Below are 17,810 nucleotides of genomic sequence, written 5' to 3'. Positions count from 1 at the left end.
TAGCGCATCTTTTCCCATATGGTCTAGCGGTTAGGATTCCTGGTTCTCACCCAGGTGGCCCGGGTTCGACTCCCGGCATGGGAATGCACCTTTATCTTAGCTACTGCCACCAGTCAAAGACTGACGCGTGTTTTTCAATCAAAAATGTTTCTGGTAGATTTTCACTTTGCAACAAAAATACTTAACATTGGCGATGCATTATGACTTTTGCAAAAGATTTCCTTTTGTTTCATAGCTTAAGCCTTTTTCAACTACACAGTTTTACACAAAAGTGTCAAGGGACTCAACAAGCCATGTGTCCTGTCTGACATTAGGGCTCCCATGTTCTTTCTAATCGGAAACAGTTTAGAACTGAATTGGAAAGTTCAGAGTTAGTGACAAAATCTCTTGAGAAAAGGAGGATGGCACTTGTGAGCAAAAAACTCATGATCTTCAAATTATTCAACTGACGTGCCAAAAACCTTGACCATGTAGCGTGTTTTAGCTCTTGTAATGTTGATGTTTTGTATTCAAAGCAAAACACTCTTTTTTTTTTTTTTTACACCTGTCTTGCTGTTTACTGTACTGCTTACACCATGTGGAGAAAGACTTAGTTAGTATTCCTGGTTGACTGGTTCAATTCCTGCTATGGGAGAGACTTTTTTTTGGGACTAGTGTCCACATTCCAAAGCCGACACGTGCCTTGCAGACAGAATCAGTTTAGGTTGGAACTGCTCTTTGCAGCCAAAAATGCAGACCACCAGATTTTTTGGATATTTATTTGCACAAAAGCTTATTTGATGTCATATCTCAAACCATTCATATCTCTCACTTTTAATTCCTGGGTGTTAAGGGACTCAACAAGCCTTTATCCCTGTCTGTCATTGGAGCTCCCCTTCCATCAATTGGTGATGTTTTGTTACTGAATGGAAAAGAGCTGTGACTCTCTAGCCAAGATAGTGGCAAAATCAGTTACGGAAACAAGGTACCAGCGCCCCATGTGACAATCGAACTCACGACCTTCAGATTACGAGACTGACGCGCTACCTGCTGCGCTAACGAGGCAAGATGCATGTAATAATCTGCGGAAGTTGCTTGTGCAAAGCAGTACACCTCTTTTTTTTCATTTTGTAAGTGAGCTGGCAGTACATCTTCTCCCGTATGGTCTAGCGCTTAGGATTCCTGGTTTTCACCCAGGTGGCCTGGGTTCGACTCCCGGTATGGAAACGCATCCGTTTCTACACCGTTGCCAACATTCAAAGACTGACGTGTGTTTTTAAAACAAACGTATTTCAGGTAGGATTTGTTTTTTTCAGGCAAAAATGCTGAACGCCCGCGTTTTGGCACTTCATTCTGACCCTTCACGCAAGATTCAATTTGGATTCGTAGCTCAACTCATTCTCAACCACCCCTTTTTACACCAAAGTGTCAAGAGACTCAACAACTCATGGGTCCTGTAAGTTATTTGGATTCCCATTTCCTTTCTAATGGAAAACGTTGTAGAATTGAATGGAAAAGTTCTAAGTTGGTGACAAAATCTCTCGAGAAAAGGAGGGAACAGTGCCCCGTGTGAGGCTCAAACTCACAACCTTCAGATTACGAGACTGACGCACTACCTACTGCGCTAACGAAGCAAGTTGCACCTGCAGATCTGCAGAAGTTTATTGTCCATAGCAGAAAACTTATTTTTTTCATAATGTCACTGAGACGTTAGCGCATCTTTTCCCATATGGTCTAGCGGTTAGGATTCCTGGTTCTCACCCAGGTGGCCCGGGTTCGACTCCCGGTATGGGAATGCACCTTTATCTTAGCTACTGCCACCATTCAAAGACTGACGCGTGTTTTTCAATCAAAAATGTTTCTGGTAGATTTTCACTTTGCAACAAAAATACTTAACATTGGCGATGCATTATGACTTTTGCAAAAGATTTCCTTTTGTTTCATAGCTTAAGCCTTTTTCAACTACACAGTTTTACACAAAAGTGTCAAGGGACTCAACAAGCCATGTGTCCTGTCTGTCATTAGGGCTCCCATGTTCTTTCTAATCGGAAACAGTTTAGAACTGAATTGGAAAGTTCAGAGTTAGTGACAAAATCTCTTGAGAAAAGGAGGATGGCACTTGTGAGCAAAAAACTCATGATCTTCAAATTATTCAACTGACGTGCCAAAAACCTTGACCATGTAGCGTGTTTTAGCTCTTGTAATGTTTATGTTTTGTATTCAAAGCAAAACACTCTTTTTTTTTTTTTTTTTTTTTACACCTGTCTTGCTGTTTACTGTACTGCTTACACCATGTGGAGAAAGACTTAGTTAGTATTCCTGGTTGACTGGTTCAATTCATGCTATGGGAGAGACTTTTTTTTGGGACTAGTGTCCACATTCCAAAGCCGACACGTGCCTTGCAGACAGAATCAGTTTAGGTTGGAACTGCTCTTTGCTGCCAAAAATGCAGACCACCAGATTTTTTGGATATTTATTTGCACAAAAGCTTATTTGATGTCATATCTCAAACCATTCATATCTCTCACTTTTAATTCCTGGGTGTTAAGGGACTCAACAAGCCTTTATCCCTGTCTGTCATTGGAGCTCCCCTTCCATCAATTGGTGATGTTTTGTTACTGAATGGAAAAGAGCTGTGACTCTCTAGCCAAGATAGTGGCAAAATCAGTTAAGGAAACAAGGTACCAGTGCCCCATGTGACAATCAAACTCACGACCTTCAGATTACGAGACTGACGCGCTACCTGCTGCGCTAACGAGGCAAGATGCATGTAATAATCTGCGGAAGTTGCTTGTGCAAAGCAGTACACCTCTTTTTTTTCATATTGTAAGTGAGCTGGCAGTACATCTTCTCCTGTATGGTCTAGCGGTTAGGATTCCTGGTTTTCACCCAGGTGGCCTGGGTTCGACTCCCGGTATGGAAACGCATCCTTTTCTACACCGTTGCCAACATTCAAAGACTGACGTGTGTTTTTAAAACAAACATATTTCAGGTAGGATTTGTTTTTTTCAGGCAAAAATGCTGAACGCCCGCATTTTGGCACTTCATTCTGACCCTTCACGCAAGATTCATTTTGGATTCGTAGCTCAACTCATTCTCAACCACCCCTTTTTACACCAAAGTGTCAAGAGACTCAACAACTCATGGGTCCTGTAAGTTATTTGGATTCCCATTTCCTTTCTAATGGAAAACGTTGTAGAATTGAATGGAAAAGTTCTAAGTTGGTGACAAAATCTCTCGAGAAAAGGAGGGAACAGTGCCCCGTGTGAGGCTCAAACTCACAACCTTCAGATTATGAGACTGACGCACTACCTACTGCGCTAACGAAGCAAGTTGCACCTGCAGATCTGCAGAAGTTTATTGTGCATAGCAGAAAACTTATTTTTTTCATAATGTCACTGAGACGTTAGCGCATCTTTTCCCATATGGTCTAGCGGTTAGGATTCCTGGTTCTCACCCAGGTGGCCCGGGTTCGACTCCCGGCATGGGAATGCACCTTTATCTTAGCTACTGCCACCAGTCAAAGACTGACGCGTGTTTTTCAATCAAAAATGTTTCTGGTAGATTTTCACTTTGCAACAAAAATACTTAACATTGGCGATGCATTATGACTTTTGCAAAAGATTTCCTTTTGTTTCATAGCTTAAGCCTTTTTCAACTACACAGTTTTACACAAAAGTGTCAAGGGACTCAACAAGCCATGTGTCCTGTCAGACATTAGGGCTCCCATGTTCTTTCTAATCGGAAACAGTTTAGAACTGAATTGGAAAGTTCAGAGTTAGTGACAAAATCTCTTGAGAAAAGGAGGATGGCACTTGTGAGCAAAAAACTCATGATCTTCAAATTATTCAACTGACGTGCCAAAAACCTTGACCATGTAGCGTGTTTTAGCTCTTGTAATGTTGATGTTTTGTATTCAAAGCAAAACACTCTTTTTTTTTTTTTTTACACCTGTCTTGCTGTTTACTGTACTGCTTACACCATGTGGAGAAAGACTTAGTTAGTATTCCTGGTTGACTGGTTCAATTCCTGCTATGGGAGAGACTTTTTTTTGGGACTAGTGTCCACATTCCAAAGCCGACACGTGCCTTGCAGACAGAATCAGTTTAGGTTGGAACTGCTCTTTGCAGCCAAAAATGCAGACCACCAGATTTTTTGGATATTTATTTGCACAAAAGCTTATTTGATGTCATATCTCAAACCATTCATATCTCTCACTTTTAATTCCTGGGTGTTAAGGGACTCAACAAGCCTTTATCCCTGTCTGTCATTGGAGCTCCCCTTCCATCAATTGGTGATGTTTTGTTACTGAATGGAAAAGAGCTGTGACTCTCTAGCCAAGATAGTGGCAAAATCAGTTAAGGAAACAAGGTACCAGTGCCCCATGTGACAATCAAACTCACGACCTTCAGATTACGAGACTGACGCGCTACCTGCTGCGCTAACGAGGCAAGATGCATGTAATAATCTGCGGAAGTTGCTTGTGCAAAGCAGTACACCTCTTTTGTTTCATATTGTAAGTGAGCAGGCAGTACATCTTCTCCTGTATGGTCTAGCGGTTAGGATTCCTGGTTTTCACCCAGGTGGCCTGGGTTCGACTCCCGGTATGGAAACGCATCCTTTTCTACACCGTTGCCAACATTCAAAGACTGACGTGTGTTTTTAAAACAAACATATTTCAGGTAGGATTTGTTTTTTTCAGGCAAAAATGCTGAACGCCCGCGTTTTGGCACTTCATTCTGACACTTCACGCAAGATTCAATTTGGATTCGTAGCTCAACTCATTCTCAACCACCCCTTTCTACACCAAAGTGTCAAGAGACTCAACAACTCATGGGTCCTGTAAGTTATTTGGATTCCCATTTCCTTTCTAATGGAAAACATTGTAGAATTGAATGGAAAAGTTCTAAGTTGGTGACAAAATCTCTCGAGAAAAGGAGGGAACAGTGCCCCGTGTGAAGCTCAAACTCACAACCTTCAGATTATGAGACTGACGCACTACCTACTGCGCTAACGAAGCTAGTTGCACCTGCAGATCTGCAGAAGTTTATTGTGCATAGCAGAAAACTTATTTTTTTCATAATGTCACTGAGACGTTAGCGCATCTTTTCCCATATGGTCTAGCGGTTAGGATTCCTGGGTCTCACCCAGGTGGCCCGGGTTCGACTCCTGGTATGGGAATGCACCTTTATCTTAGCTACTGCCACCAGTCAAAGACTGACACGTGTTTTTCAATCAAAAATGTTTCTGGTAGATTTTCACTTTGCAACAAAAATACTTAACATTGGCGATGCATTATGACTTTTGCAAAAGATTTCCTTTTGTTTCATAGCTTAAGCCTTTTTCAACTACACAGTTTTACACAAAAGTGTCAAGGGACTCAACAAGCCATGTGTCCTGTCTGTCATTAGGGCTCCCATGTTCTTTCTAATCGGAAACAGTTTAGAACTGAATTGGAAAGTTCAGAGTTAGTGACAAAATCTCTTGAGAAAAGGAGGATGGCACTTGTGAGCAAAAAACTCATGATCTTCAAATTATTCAACTGACGTGCCAAAAACCTTGACCATGTAGCGTGTTTTAGCTCTTGTAATGTTTATGTTTTGTATTCAAAGCAAAACACTCTTTTTTTTTTTTTTTTTTTTTACACCTGTCTTGCTGTTTACTGTACTGCTTACACCATGTGGAGAAAGACTTAGTTAGTATTCCTGGTTGACTGGTTCAATTCATGCTATGGGAGAGACTTTTTTTTGGGACTAGTGTCCACATTCCAAAGCCGACACGTGCCTTGCAGACAGAATCAGTTTAGGTTGGAACTGCTCTTTGCTGCCAAAAATGCAGACCACCAGATTTTTTGGATATTTATTTGCACAAAAGCTTATTTGATGTCATATCTCAAACCATTCATATCTCTCACTTTTAATTCCTGGGTGTTAAGGGACTCAACAAGCCTTTATCCCTGTCTGTCATTGGAGCTCCCCTTCCATCAATTGGTGATGTTTTGTTACTGAATGGAAAAGAGCTGTGACTCTCTAGCCAAGATAGTGGCAAAATCAGTTAAGGAAACAAGGTACCAGTGCCCCATGTGACAATCAAACTCACGACCTTCAGATTACGAGACTGACGCGCTACCTGCTGCGCTAACGAGGCAAGATGCATGTAATAATCTGCGGAAGTTGCTTGTGCAAAGCAGTACACCTCTTTTTTTTCATATTGTAAGTGAGCTGGCAGTACATCTTCTCCTGTATGGTCTAGCGGTTAGGATTCCTGGTTTTCACCCAGGTGGCCTGGGTTCGACTCCCGGTATGGAAACGCATCCTTTTCTACACCGTTGCCAACATTCAAAGACTGACGTGTGTTTTTAAAACAAACATATTTCAGGTAGGATTTGTTTTTTTCAGGCAAAAATGCTGAACGCCCGCATTTTGGCACTTCATTCTGACCCTTCACGCAAGATTCAATTTGGATTCGTAGCTCAACTCATTCTCAACCACCCCTTTTTACACCAAAGTGTCAAGAGACTCAACAACTCATGGGTCCTGTAAGTTATTTGGATTCCCATTTCCTTTCTAATGGAAAACGTTGTAGAATTGAATGGAAAAGTTCTAAGTTGGTGACAAAATCTCTCGAGAAAAGGAGGGAACAGTGCCCCGTGTGAGGCTCAAACTCACAACCTTCAGATTATGAGACTGACGCACTACCTACTGCGCTAACGAAGCAAGTTGCACCTGCAGATCTGCAGAAGTTTATTGTGCATAGCAGAAAACTTATTTTTTTCATAATGTCACTGAGACGTTAGCGCATCTTTTCCCATATGGTCTAGCGGTTAGGATTCCTGGTTCTCACCCAGGTGGCCCGGGTTCGACTCCCGGCATGGGAATGCACCTTTATCTTAGCTACTGCCACCAGTCAAAGACTGACGCGTGTTTTTCAATCAAAAATGTTTCTGGTAGATTTTCACTTTGCAACAAAAATACTTAACATTGGCGATGCATTATGACTTTTGCAAAAGATTTCCTTTTGTTTCATAGCTTAAGCCTTTTTCAACTACACAGTTTTACACAAAAGTGTCAAGGGACTCAACAAGCCATGTGTCCTGTCTGACATTAGGGCTCCCATGTTCTTTCTAATCGGAAACAGTTTAGAACTGAATTGGAAAGTTCAGAGTTAGTGACAAAATCTCTTGAGAAAAGGAGGATGGCACTTGTGAGCAAAAAACTCATGATCTTCAAATTATTCAACTGACGTGCCAAAAACCTTGACCATGTAGCGTGTTTTAGCTCTTGTAATGTTGATGTTTTGTATTCAAAGCAAAACACTCTTTTTTTTTTTTTTTACACCTGTCTTGCTGTTTACTGTACTGCTTACACCATGTGGAGAAAGACTTAGTTAGTATTCCTGGTTGACTGGTTCAATTCCTGCTATGGGAGAGACTTTTTTTTGGGACTAGTGTCCACATTCCAAAGCCGACACGTGCCTTGCAGACAGAATCAGTTTAGGTTGGAACTGCTCTTTGCAGCCAAAAATGCAGACCACCAGATTTTTTGGATATTTATTTGCACAAAAGCTTATTTGATGTCATATCTCAAACCATTCATATCTCTCACTTTTAATTCCTGGGTGTTAAGGGACTCAACAAGCCTTTATCCCTGTCTGTCATTGGAGCTCCCCTTCCATCAATTGGTGATGTTTTGTTACTGAATGGAAAAGAGCTGTGACTCTCTAGCCAAGATAGTGGCAAAATCAGTTAAGGAAACAAGGTACCAGTGCCCCATGTGACAATCAAACTCACGACCTTCAGATTACGAGACTGACGCGCTACCTGCTGCGCTAACGAGGCAAGATGCATGTAATAATCTGCGGAAGTTGCTTGTGCAAAGCAGTACACCTCTTTTGTTTCATATTGTAAGTGAGCAGGCAGTACATCTTCTCCTGTATGGTCTAGCGGTTAGGATTCCTGGTTTTCACCCAGGTGGCCTGGGTTCGACTCCCGGTATGGAAACGCATCCTTTTCTACACCGTTGCCAACATTCAAAGACTGACGTGTGTTTTTAAAACAAACATATTTCAGGTAGGATTTGTTTTTTTCAGGCAAAAATGCTGAACGCCCGCGTTTTGGCACTTCATTCTGACACTTCACGCAAGATTCAATTTGGATTCGTAGCTCAACTCATTCTCAACCACCCCTTTCTACACCAAAGTGTCAAGAGACTCAACAACTCATGGGTCCTGTAAGTTATTTGGATTCCCATTTCCTTTCTAAAGGAAAACATTGTAGAATTGAATGGAAAAGTTCTAAGTTGGTGACAAAATCTCTCGAGAAAAGGAGGGAACAGTGCCCCGTGTGAAGCTCAAACTCACAACCTTCAGATTATGAGACTGACGCACTACCTACTGCGCTAACGAAGCAAGTTGCACCTGCAGATCTGCAGAAGTTTATTGTGCATAGCAGAAAACTTATTTTTTTCATAATGTCACTGAGACGTTAGCGCATCTTTTCCCATATGGTCTAGCGGTTAGGATTCCTGGGTCTCACCCAGGTGGCCCGGGTTCGACTCCTGGTATGGGAATGCACCTTTATCTTAGCTACTGCCACCAGTCAAAGACTGACACGTGTTTTTCAATCAAAAATGTTTCTGGTAGATTTTCACTTTGCAACAAAAATACTTAACATTGGCGATGCATTATGACTTTTGCAAAAGATTTCCTTTTGTTTCATAGCTTAAGCCTTTTTCAACTACACAGTTTTACACAAAAGTGTCAAGGGACTCAACAAGCCATGTGTCCTGTCTGTCATTAGGGCTCCCATGTTCTTTCTAATCGGAAACAGTTTAGAACTGAATTGGAAAGTTCAGAGTTAGTGACAAAATCTCTTGAGAAAAGGAGGATGGCACTTGTGAGCAAAAAACTCATGATCTTCAAATTATTCAACTGACGTGCCAAAAACCTTGACCATGTAGCGTGTTTTAGCTCTTGTAATGTTTATGTTTTGTATTCAAAGCAAAACACTCTTTTTTTTTTTTTTTTTTTTTACACCTGTCTTGCTGTTTACTGTACTGCTTACACCATGTGGAGAAAGACTTAGTTAGTATTCCTGGTTGACTGGTTCAATTCATGCTATGGGAGAGACTTTTTTTTGGGACTAGTGTCCACATTCCAAAGCCGACACGTGCCTTGCAGACAGAATCAGTTTAGGTTGGAACTGCTCTTTGCTGCCAAAAATGCAGACCACCAGATTTTTTGGATATTTATTTGCACAAAAGCTTATTTGATGTCATATCTCAAACCATTCATATCTCTCACTTTTAATTCCTGGGTGTTAAGGGACTCAACAAGCCTTTATCCCTGTCTGTCATTGGAGCTCCCCTTCCATCAATTGGTGATGTTTTGTTACTGAATGGAAAAGAGCTGTGACTCTCTAGCCAAGATAGTGGCAAAATCAGTTAAGGAAACAAGGTACCAGTGCCCCATGTGACAATCAAACTCACGACCTTCAGATTACGAGACTGACGCGCTACCTGCTGCGCTAACGAGGCAAGATGCATGTAATAATCTGCGGAAGTTGCTTGTGCAAAGCAGTACACCTCTTTTTTTTCATATTGTAAGTGAGCTGGCAGTACATCTTCTCCTGTATGGTCTAGCGGTTAGGATTCCTGGTTTTCACCCAGGTGGCCTGGGTTCGACTCCCGGTATGGAAACGCATCCTTTTCTACACCGTTGCCAACATTCAAAGACTGACGTGTGTTTTTAAAACAAACATATTTCAGGTAGGATTTGTTTTTTTCAGGCAAAAATGCTGAACGCCCGCATTTTGGCACTTCATTCTGACCCTTCACGCAAGATTCAATTTGGATTCGTAGCTCAACTCATTCTCAACCACCCCTTTTTACACCAAAGTGTCAAGAGACTCAACAACTCATGGGTCCTGTAAGTTATTTGGATTCCCATTTCCTTTCTAATGGAAAACGTTGTAGAATTGAATGGAAAAGTTCTAAGTTGGTGACAAAATCTCTCGAGAAAAGGAGGGAACAGTGCCCCGTGTGAGGCTCAAACTCACAACCTTCAGATTATGAGACTGACGCACTACCTACTGCGCTAACGAAGCAAGTTGCACCTGCAGATCTGCAGAAGTTTATTGTGCATAGCAGAAAACTTATTTTTTTCATAATGTCACTGAGACGTTAGCGCATCTTTTCCCATATGGTCTAGCGGTTAGGATTCCTGGTTCTCACCCAGGTGGCCCGGGTTCGACTCCCGGCATGGGAATGCACCTTTATCTTAGCTACTGCCACCAGTCAAAGACTGACGCGTGTTTTTCAATCAAAAATGTTTCTGGTAGATTTTCACTTTGCAACAAAAATACTTAACATTGGCGATGCATTATGACTTTTGCAAAAGATTTCCTTTTGTTTCATAGCTTAAGCCTTTTTCAACTACACAGTTTTACACAAAAGTGTCAAGGGACTCAACAAGCCATGTGTCCTGTCTGACATTAGGGCTCCCATGTTCTTTCTAATCGGAAACAGTTTAGAACTGAATTGGAAAGTTCAGAGTTAGTGACAAAATCTCTTGAGAAAAGGAGGATGGCACTTGTGAGCAAAAAACTCATGATCTTCAAATTATTCAACTGACGTGCCAAAAACCTTGACCATGTAGCGTGTTTTAGCTCTTGTAATGTTGATGTTTTGTATTCAAAGCAAAACACTCTTTTTTTTTTTTTTTACACCTGTCTTGCTGTTTACTGTACTGCTTACACCATGTGGAGAAAGACTTAGTTAGTATTCCTGGTTGACTGGTTCAATTCCTGCTATGGGAGAGACTTTTTTTTGGGACTAGTGTCCACATTCCAAAGCCGACACGTGCCTTGCAGACAGAATCAGTTTAGGTTGGAACTGCTCTTTGCAGCCAAAAATGCAGACCACCAGATTTTTTGGATATTTATTTGCACAAAAGCTTATTTGATGTCATATCTCAAACCATTCATATCTCTCACTTTTAATTCCTGGGTGTTAAGGGACTCAACAAGCCTTTATCCCTGTCTGTCATTGGAGCTCCCCTTCCATCAATTGGTGATGTTTTGTTACTGAATGGAAAAGAGCTGTGACTCTCTAGCCAAGATAGTGGCAAAATCAGTTAAGGAAACAAGGTACCAGTGCCCCATGTGACAATCAAACTCACGACCTTCAGATTACGAGACTGACGCGCTACCTGCTGCGCTAACGAGGCAAGATGCATGTAATAATCTGCGGAAGTTGCTTGTGCAAAGCAGTACACCTCTTTTTTTTCATATTGTAAGTGAGCAGGCAGTACATCTTCTCCTGTATGGTCTAGCGGTTAGGATTCCTGGTTTTCACCCAGGTGGCCTGGGTTCGACTCCCGGTATGGAAACGCATCCTTTTCTACACCGTTGCCAACATTCAAAGACTGACGTGTGTTTTTAAAACAAACATATTTCAGGTAGGATTTGTTTTTTTCAGGCAAAAATGCTGAACGCCCGCGTTTTGGCACTTCATTCTGACACTTCACGCAAGATTCAATTTGGATTCGTAGCTCAACTCATTCTCAACCACCCCTTTTTACACCAAAGTGTCAAGAGACTCAACAACTCATGGGTCCTGTAAGTTATTTGGATTCCCATTTCCTTTCTAATGGAAAACATTGTAGAATTGAATGGAAAAGTTCTAAGTTGGTGACAAAATCTCTCGAGAAAAGGAGGGAACAGTGCCCCGTGTGAGGCTCAAACTCACAACCTTCAGATTATGAGACTGACGCACTACCTACTGCGCTAACGAAGCAAGTTGCACCTGCAGATCTGCAGAAGTTTATTGTGCATAGCAGAAAACTTATTTTTTTCATAATGTCACTGAGACGTTAGCGCATCTTTTCCCATATGGTCTAGCGGTTAGGATTCCTGGGTCTCACCCAGGTGGCCCGGGTTCGACTCCTGGTATGGGAATGCACCTTTATCTTAGCTACTGCCACCAGTCAAAGACTGACACGTGTTTTTCAATCAAAAATGTTTCTGGTAGATTTTCACTTTGCAACAAAAATACTTAACATTGGCGATGCATTATGACTTTTGCAAAAGATTTCCTTTTGTTTCATAGCTTAAGCCTTTTTCAACTACACAGTTTTACACAAAAGTGTCAAGGGACTCAACAAGCCATGTGTCCTGTCTGTCATTAGGGCTCCCATGTTCTTTCTAATCGGAAACAGTTTAGAACTGAATTGGAAAGTTCAGAGTTAGTGACAAAATCTCTTGAGAAAAGGAGGATGGCACTTGTGAGCAAAAAACTCATGATCTTCAAATTATTCAACTGACGTGCCAAAAACCTTGACCATGTAGCGTGTTTTAGCTCTTGTAATGTTTATGTTTTGTATTCAAAGCAAAACACTCTTTTTTTTTTTTTTTTTTTTACACCTGTCTTGCTGTTTACTGTACTGCTTACACCATGTGGAGAAAGACTTAGTTAGTATTCCTGGTTTACTGGTTCAATTCCTGCTATGGGAGAGACTTTTTTTTGGGACTAGTGTCCACATTCCAAAGCCAACACGTGCCTTGCAGACAGAATCAGTTTAGGTTGGAACTGCTCTTTGCTGCCAAAAATGCAGACCACCAGATTTTTTGGATATTTATTTGCACAAAAGCTTATTTGATGTCATATCTCAAACCATTCATATCTCTCACTTTTAATTCCTGGGTGTTAAGGGACTCAACAAGCCTTTATCCCTGTCTGTCATTGGAGCTCCCCTTCCATCAATTGGTGATGTTTTGTTACTGAATGGAAAAGAGCTGTGACTCTCTAGCCAAGATAGTGGCAAAATCAGTTAAGGAAACAAGGTACCAGTGCCCCATGTGACAATCAAACTCACGACCTTCAGATTACGAGACTGACGCGCTACCTGCTGCACTAACGAGGCAAGATGCATGTAATAATCTGCGGAAGTTGCTTGTGCAAAGCAGTACACCTCTTTTTTTTCATATTGTAAGTGAGCTGGCAGTACATCTTCTCCTGTATGGTCTAGCGGTTAGGATTCCTGGTTTTCACCCAGGTGGCCTGGGTTCGACTCCCGCTATGGAAACGCATCCTTTACTACACCGTTGCCAACATTCAAAGACTGATGTGAGTTTTTAAAACAAACATATTTCAGGTAGGATTTGTTTTTTTCAGGCAAAAATGCTGAACGCCCGCGTTTTGGCACTTCATTCTGACCCTTCACGCAAGATTCAATTTGGATTCGTAGCTCAACTCATTCTCAACCACCCCTTTTTACACCAAAGTGTCAAGAGACTCAACAACTCATGGGTCCTGTAAGTTATTTGGATTCCCATTTCCTTTCTAATGGAAAACGTTGTAGAATTGAATGGAAAAGTTCTAAGTTGGTGACAAAATCTCTCGAGAAAAGGAGGGAACAGTGCCCCGTGTGAGGCTCAAACTCACAACCTTCAGATTATGAGACTGACGCACTACCTACTGCGCTAACGAAGCAAGCTGCACCTGCAGATCTGCAGAAGTTTATTGTGCATAGCAGAAAACTTATTTTTTTCATAATGTCACTGAGACGTTAGCGCATCTTTTCCCATATGGTCTAGCGGTTAGGATTCCTGGTTCTCACCCAGGTGGCCCGGGTTCGACTCCCGGTATGGGAATGCACCTTTATCTTAGCTACTGCCACCAGTCAAAGACTGACGCGTGTTTTTCAATCAAAAATGTTTCTGGTAGATTTTCACTTTGCAACAAAAATACTTAACATTGGCGATGCATTATGACTTTCGCAAAAGATTTCCTTTTGTTTCATAGCTTAAGCCTTTTTCAACTACACAGTTTTACACAAAAGTGTCAAGGGACTCAACAAGCCATGTGTCCTGTCTGTCAATAGGGCTCCCATGTTCTTTCTAATCGGAAACAGTTTAGAACTGAATTGGAAAGTTCAGAGTTAGTGACAAAATCTCTTGAGAAAAAGAGGATGGCACTTGTGAGCAAAAAACTCATGATCTTCAAATTATTCAACTGACGTGCCAAAAACCTTGACCATGAAGCGTGTTTTAGCTCTTGTAATGTTGATGTTTTGTATTCAAAGCAAAACACTCTTTTTTTTTTTACACCTGTCTTGCTGTTTACTGTACTGCTTACACCATGTGGAGAAAGACTTAGTTAGTATTCCTGGTTGACTGGTTCAATTCCTGCTATGGGAGAGACTTTTTTTTGGGACTAGTGTCCACATTCCAAAGCCGACACGTGCCTTGCAGACAGAATCAGTTTAGGTTGGAACTGCTCTTTGCAGCCAAAAATGCAGACCACCAGATTTTTTGGATATTTATTTGCACAAAAGCTTATTTGATGTCATATCTCAAACCATTCATATCTCTCACTTTTAATTCCTGGGTGTTAAGGGACTCAACAAGCCTTTATCCCTGTCTGTCATTGGAGCTCCCCTTCCATCAATTGGTGATGTTTTGCTACTGAATGGAAAAGAGCTGTGACTCTCTAGCCAAGATAGTGGCAAAATCAGTTAAGGAAACAAGGTATCAGTGCCCCATGTGAGAATCAAACTCACGACCTTCAGATTACGAGACTGACGCGCTACCTGCTGCACTAACGAGGCAAGATGCATGTAATAATCTGCGGAAGTTGCTTGTGCAAAGCAGTACACCTCTTTTTTTTCATATTGTAAGTGAGCTGGCAGTACATCTTCTCCCGTATGGTCTAGTGGTTAGGATTCCTGGTTTTCACCCAGGTGGCCTGGGTTTGACTCCCGGTATGGAAACGCATCCTTTTCTACACCGTTGCCAACATTCAAAGACTGACGTGTGTTTTTAAAACAAACGTATTTCAGGTAGGATTTGTTTTTTTCAGGCAAAAATGCTGAACGCCCGCGTTTTGGCACTTCATTCTGACCCTTCACGCAAGATTCAATTTGGATTCGTAGTTCAACTCATTCTCAACCACCCCTTTTTACACCAAAGTGTCAAGAGACTCAACAACTCATGGGTCCTGTAAGTTATTTGGATTCCCATTTCCTTTCTAATGGAAAACGTTGTAGAATTGAATGGAAAAGTTCTAAGTTGGTGACAAAATCTCTCGAGAAAAGGAGGGAACAGTGCCCCGTGTGAGGCTCAAACTCACAACCTTCAGATTACGAGACTGACGCACTACCTACTGCGCTAACGAAGCAAGTTGCACCTGCAGATCTGCAGAAGTTTATTGTGCATAGCAGAAAACTTATTTTTTTCATAATGTCACTGAGATGTTAGCGCATCTTTTCCCATATGGTCTAGCGGTTAGGATTCCTGGTTCTCACCCAAGTGGCCCGGGTTCGACTCCCGGTATGGGAATGCACCTTTATCTTAGCTACTGCCACCAGTCAAAGACTGACGCGTGTTTTTCAATCAAAAATGTTTCTGGTAGATTTTCACTTTGCAACAAAAATACTTAACATTGGCGATGCATTATGACTTTCGCAAAAGATTTCCTTTTGTTTCATAGCTTAAGCCTTTTTCAACTACACAGTTTTACACAAAAGTGTCAAGGGACTCAACAAGCCATGTGTCCTGTCTGTCATTAGGGCTCCCATGTTCTTTCTAATCGGAAACAGTTTAGAACTGAATTGGAAAGTTCAGAGTTAGTGACAAAATCTCTTGAGAAAAAGAGGATGGCACTTGTGAGCAAAAAACTCATGATCTTCAAATTATTCAACTGACGTGCCAAAAACCTTGACCATGAAGCGTGTTTTAGCTCTTGTAATGTTGATGTTTTCTATTCAAAGCAAAACACTCTTTTTTTTTTACACCTGTCTTGCTGTTTACTGTACTGCTTACACCATGTGGAGAAAGACTTAGTTAGTATTCCTGGTTGACTGGTTCAATTCCTGCTATGGGAGAGACTTTTTTTTGGGACTAGTGTCCACATTCCAAAGCCGACACGTGCCTTGCAGACAGAATCAGTTTAGGTTGGAACTGCTCTTTGCAGCCAAAAATGCAGACCACCAGATTTTTTGGATATTTATTTGCACAAAAGCTTATTTGATGTCATATCTCAAACCATTCATATCTCTCACTTTTAATTCCTGGGTGTTAAGGGACTCAACAAGCCTTTATCCCTGTCTGTCATTGGAGCTCCCCTTCCATCAATTGGTGATGTTTTGTTACTGAATGGAAAAGAGCTGTGACTCTCTAGCCAAGATAGTGGCAAAATCAGTTAAGGAAACAAGGTACCAGTGCCCCATGTGACAATCAAACTCACGACCTTCAGATTACGAGACTGACGCGCTACCTGCTGCGCTAACGAGGCAAGATGCATGTAATAATCTGCGGAAGTTGCTTGTGCAAAGCAGTACACCTCTTTTTTTTCATATTGTAAGTGAGCTGGCAGTACATCTTCTCCTGTATGGTCTAGCGGTTAGGATTCCTGGTTTTCACCCAGGTGGCCTGCGTTCGACTCCCGGTATGGAAACGCATCCTTTACTACACCGTTGCCAACATTCAAAGACTGATGTGAGTTTTTAAAACAAACATATTTCAGGTAGGATTTGTTTTTTTCAGGCAAAAATGCTGAACGCCCGCGTTTTGGCACTTCATTCTGACCCTTCACGCAAGATTCAATTTGGATTCGTAGCTCAACTCATTCTCAACCACCCCTTTTTACACCAAAGTGTCAAGAGACTCAACAACTCATGGGTCCTGTAAGTTATTTGGATTCCCATTTCCTTTCTAATGGAAAACGTTGTAGAATTGAATGGAAAAGTTCTAAGTTGGTGACAAAATCTCTCGAGAAAAGGAGGGAACAGTGCCCCGTGTGAGGCTCAAACTCACAACCTTCAGATTATGAGACTGACGCACTACCTACTGCGCTAACGAAGCAAGTTGCACCTGCAGATCTGCAGAAGTTTATTGTGCATAGCAGAAAACTTATTTTTTTCATAATGTCACTGAGACGTTAGCGCATCTTTTCCCATATGGTCTAGCGGTTAGGATTCCTGGTTCTCACCCAGGTGGCCCGGGTTCGACTCCCGGTATGGGAATGCACCTTTATCTTAGCTACTGCCACCAGTCAAAGACTGACGCGTGTTTTTCAATCAAAAATGTTTCTGGTAGATTTTCAATTTGCAACAAAAATACTTAACATTGGCGATGCATTATGACTTTCGCAAAAGATTTCCTTTTGTTTCATAGCTTAAGCCTTTTTCAACTACACAGTTTTACACAAAAGTGTCAAGGGACTCAACAAGCCATGTGTCCTGTCTGTCATTAGGGCTCCCATGTTCTTTCTAATCGGAAACAGTTTAGAACTGAATTGGAAAGTTCAGAGTTAGTGACAAAATCTCTTGAGAAAAAGAGGATGGCACTTGTGAGCAAAAAACTCATGATCTTCAAATTATTCAACTGACGTGCCAAAAACCTTGACCATGAAGCGTGTTTTAGCTCTTGTAATGTTGATGTTTTGTATTCAAAGCAAAACACTCTTTTTTTTTTACACCTGTCTTGCTGTTTACTGTACTGCTTACACCATGTGGAGAAAGACTTAGTTAGTATTCCTGGTTGACTGGTTCAATTCCTGCTATGGGAGAGACTTTTTTTTGGGACTAGTGTCCACATTCCAAAGCCGACACGTGCCTTGCAGATAGAATCAGTTTAGGTTGGAACTGCTCTTTGCAGCCAAAAATGCAGACCACCAGATTTTTTGGATATTTATTTGCACAAAAGCTTATTTGATGTCATATCTCAAACCATTCATATCTCTCACTTTTAATTCCTGGGTGTTAAGGGACTCAACAAGCCTTTATCCCTGTCTGTCATTGGAGCTCCCCTTCCATCAATTGGTGATGTTTTGTTA

The 17,810-nt window shown here is 41.5% G+C and overlaps 10 non-coding genes across 10 annotated transcripts; all 10 read left to right on the top strand.

The window, feature by feature from the left end:
• The first annotated feature begins 1,702 nt into the window (after positions 1-1,702).
• TRNAE-CUC (transfer RNA glutamic acid (anticodon CUC)) lies at positions 1,703-1,774 on the top strand. Its single transcript has one exon. It is a non-coding gene; the product is annotated as a tRNA-Glu (tRNA).
• Positions 1,775-2,830: 1,056 nt separating this feature from the next.
• On the top strand, positions 2,831-2,902 carry TRNAE-UUC (transfer RNA glutamic acid (anticodon UUC)). Its single transcript has one exon. It is a non-coding gene; the product is annotated as a tRNA-Glu (tRNA).
• A 1,618-nt stretch (positions 2,903-4,520) lies between these two features.
• Positions 4,521-4,592, top strand: TRNAE-UUC (transfer RNA glutamic acid (anticodon UUC)). Its single transcript has one exon. It is a non-coding gene; the product is annotated as a tRNA-Glu (tRNA).
• A 1,624-nt stretch (positions 4,593-6,216) lies between these two features.
• TRNAE-UUC (transfer RNA glutamic acid (anticodon UUC)) lies at positions 6,217-6,288 on the top strand. Its single transcript has one exon. It is a non-coding gene; the product is annotated as a tRNA-Glu (tRNA).
• A 1,618-nt stretch (positions 6,289-7,906) lies between these two features.
• TRNAE-UUC (transfer RNA glutamic acid (anticodon UUC)) lies at positions 7,907-7,978 on the top strand. Its single transcript has one exon. It is a non-coding gene; the product is annotated as a tRNA-Glu (tRNA).
• Positions 7,979-9,602: 1,624 nt separating this feature from the next.
• TRNAE-UUC (transfer RNA glutamic acid (anticodon UUC)) lies at positions 9,603-9,674 on the top strand. Its single transcript has one exon. It is a non-coding gene; the product is annotated as a tRNA-Glu (tRNA).
• Positions 9,675-11,292: 1,618 nt separating this feature from the next.
• On the top strand, positions 11,293-11,364 carry TRNAE-UUC (transfer RNA glutamic acid (anticodon UUC)). The gene has a single exon. It is a non-coding gene; the product is annotated as a tRNA-Glu (tRNA).
• A 2,191-nt stretch (positions 11,365-13,555) lies between these two features.
• Positions 13,556-13,627, top strand: TRNAE-CUC (transfer RNA glutamic acid (anticodon CUC)). The gene has a single exon. It is a non-coding gene; the product is annotated as a tRNA-Glu (tRNA).
• Positions 13,628-14,673: 1,046 nt separating this feature from the next.
• Positions 14,674-14,745, top strand: TRNAE-UUC (transfer RNA glutamic acid (anticodon UUC)). The gene has a single exon. It is a non-coding gene; the product is annotated as a tRNA-Glu (tRNA).
• Positions 14,746-16,926: 2,181 nt separating this feature from the next.
• TRNAE-CUC (transfer RNA glutamic acid (anticodon CUC)) lies at positions 16,927-16,998 on the top strand. The gene has a single exon. It is a non-coding gene; the product is annotated as a tRNA-Glu (tRNA).
• The last annotated feature ends 812 nt before the right edge of the window (positions 16,999-17,810 follow it).

This window comes from Phyllobates terribilis, unplaced genomic scaffold, assembly GCF_046119375.1.
Source record: "Phyllobates terribilis strain yellow unplaced genomic scaffold, ASM4611937v1 Scaffold_971__1_contigs__length_502685, whole genome shotgun sequence".
NCBI lineage: Eukaryota > Metazoa > Chordata > Amphibia > Anura > Dendrobatidae > Phyllobates > Phyllobates terribilis.
Note: the sequence above shows the minus strand (reverse complement) of the source record. Positions and strands in the feature narration are given on the sequence as shown.